Source organism: Orycteropus afer, unplaced genomic scaffold, assembly GCF_000298275.1.
Source record: "Orycteropus afer afer isolate SDZICR_OR568_19922 unplaced genomic scaffold, OryAfe1.0 scaffold00130, whole genome shotgun sequence".
NCBI classification, from domain to species: Eukaryota; Metazoa; Chordata; class Mammalia; order Tubulidentata; family Orycteropodidae; genus Orycteropus; species Orycteropus afer.
Genome location: NW_006921717.1, coordinates 4,772,128 through 4,774,536, shown reverse-complemented (window position 1 = coordinate 4,774,536; position 2,409 = coordinate 4,772,128). Strand labels below are relative to the sequence as shown.

The following is a 2,409-nucleotide window of genomic DNA, read 5'->3' as shown; positions in this document are numbered from 1 at the left end:
AATGTGATATAGACATCTAACATTGTTTTCTTCCAAATGGATAGCTAATTACAACACCAACATTTTCACTGAATAATGCATTCTTTTACTAGTGAATTGAAATTTTATTGTAAATTAACCCAGCTGGTTTCCTGGGCCTTGCTGGGGAGAATAAGTACCCGTAAAAATGGCCAGGAGGTGTCTGGCTTCCTCTAACTGCACAAAGGGTAGGAGAGAGAATCATCATCATCAGAGTCAGCCCAAGGCTGATTCCTATGAGGTGGAGGTCAGCCATGCCTCCTCTCCAACCTTTTCAGCAATTCTGACACCAGCTGTCCCTCCACAGCACACTCTACTTCTCTACGTTGGCCACACAGAACTCACAGGCAATACTCATGGTTATGTGGTTTATTAGGGAAGCAACAGGTTACAAATCGGGATCAGGAATGACTCAAGATAATTCTTCAATCAGGACAGCTTCTTCTCAGCTATGCCAGCAGGCAGTCTCTCTCTCAGCCCCTCAGCCCCTCAGGCTTGTCTCTTCTCTGCTCAGGCAAGTGTCCCAAAGCTCTTTAGCTCTGCTGATAAGTGTCCAGAAGCACCCAACTCCACCAATAAACCTCCTGCTGAATGTGCCCAGCTCTCTCACTCTGTGGGTTGGCACTCCCCTGTAGCTGCCTCACTCCATGGGCCAGGAAGCCCACTCCCTTCTTGCACCAATCTCCTGGTTCTGCTACTGTTGTTTCTCTGCCATGCTTGCTGCTGCTGCTTGCCATCCCATGCCTTCCCTGGTGTTAGAGCTGTCTGTCTCCTGGGTCTGGGAGGTTCTCAGCACAGGGACCCTGGGTCCAAATGATATGCTCCACTTCCAGCTCTCCTCCTTCTTGGTGGTGGTGAGGTTCCCTCTTTCTGCCTCTGGGATGACTAATTGTAAGCCTAGTGGGATGGCAAAACTGACCAACCCCTTTGTTAGGGTCATATACACCTTCTTTGCATGGTCCCACCCTCATAAAAATGTCATGCACCTTATTTGCATTAGTAGCAGACTGTCTAATCCTTCTGGGGAGCCACAAGCACCTTACCTGCATTCCCACTCAATCATTTTTGGGAGTCACCAGACCAAGCATGGCTAGAAAGGCCATATTAAGTAACTTACTGCATCGTAGTAATCACTCTGCACCTTGTTCCGCTTCACTTTACTCATCACTCTAATATTCCATTTTATTGCATTTTCTTTCACCAACCCTTTTAGGTGCTATCTGTTTCTGCCAGGACCCTGGCCCTTCCAGAGGCTCTCTGGTTCAGGAGAAAAGTGGACCCCAGGGAGTCTGTGGTGAGAACGGCCTATCAGTGACAATGGTACCCATGAGTAATACACACTTTTTTAAAGACTCCTATTAGGTATTCATAACAACAACACCAACAATGTTAGGTATTCAAAAGAAGCTCTGGTGGCACAGTGCCTAAGGCATTTGACTGCCAACCAGAAAGTTGGTGGTTCAAATCTACCAGCTGCTCCACAGAAGGAAAATAAATGGGGCAATCTACTCCTGTAAAGGAGCTCTGGTACCATAGTGCCTAAGGCACTTGACTGGTAACCAGAAGGCTGGCGGTTCAAACCCACCAGCCACTCCTTGGAAGGAAGGTTGGGCAATCTACTTCCATAGTGATACCACCTCGGAAACCCGGGGAAGGGTCACTATGAGTCAGGGCCGACTTGACAGCACATAACAACAACTACAACTCCTGTAAAACCCAATGGGGGTCACTAGGAGTCGGAATCGACTTGTTGGCAGTGAGTTTGTTTTTTTATTAGGCATTCAGTTTTAAATTTTAGTGTACTAGACACATTTCCTGCTTGGTTTGTCTCCTCAGTCATTGTCCATGGGACTCTGAGAATCTGTAGGGACAGGCAGGCGTAGACTCGAGGCCCGGCTTTATTTCCGACTTCGTGGGAAGGGACTGCGCATCATGGGGCAGAGCTCCATGATCTCCTCCGCCATCTGGACAGACCCTGGGGAGCGTGACCTCCTGGAGTATCCACAGGCAACTCTTCGTGTCTCACGGGTTTGGTGCTCTGTGCGTTACAGAGGGCTTTCATGTCCATGACTGCAGTGGTTTCTCAAGGTGACCCTGGCAGGGCAGGAACCTTCCTTGGAACACTGGAAATCTGAGGCTACAGAAGATCAACGACTTGGGCCAGCAAGTTAACAGCAGAACTGGGGAAAGCCAGATTTCTACAGCTTCTGCCTCTCCTTAGAGTCAGCAACGTAAACACTGCTCCAAGACACAGCCACACCAAGAGCCAGGAAGTCCCCACATGTGGGCCGTGGCAGCTGATTTGAGAGGACTGGCATGTTACCCGGGGATTCTTTCACCAGAACCCAGCTCCTCTGTGCACATGGAGGAGTTATCCTTGGATTGCGGTGG

The 2,409-nt window shown here is 49.0% G+C and overlaps 1 non-coding gene across 1 annotated transcript; it reads right to left on the bottom strand.

Moving 5' to 3' along the window:
• Nucleotides 1-1,824: 1,824 nt before the first annotated feature.
• LOC122150375 lies at nt 1,825-2,029 on the bottom strand. Its single transcript, XR_006163631.1, has one exon. It is a non-coding gene; the product is annotated as a small nucleolar RNA SNORA73 family (small nucleolar RNA).
• Nucleotides 2,030-2,409: the final 380 nt, after the last annotated feature.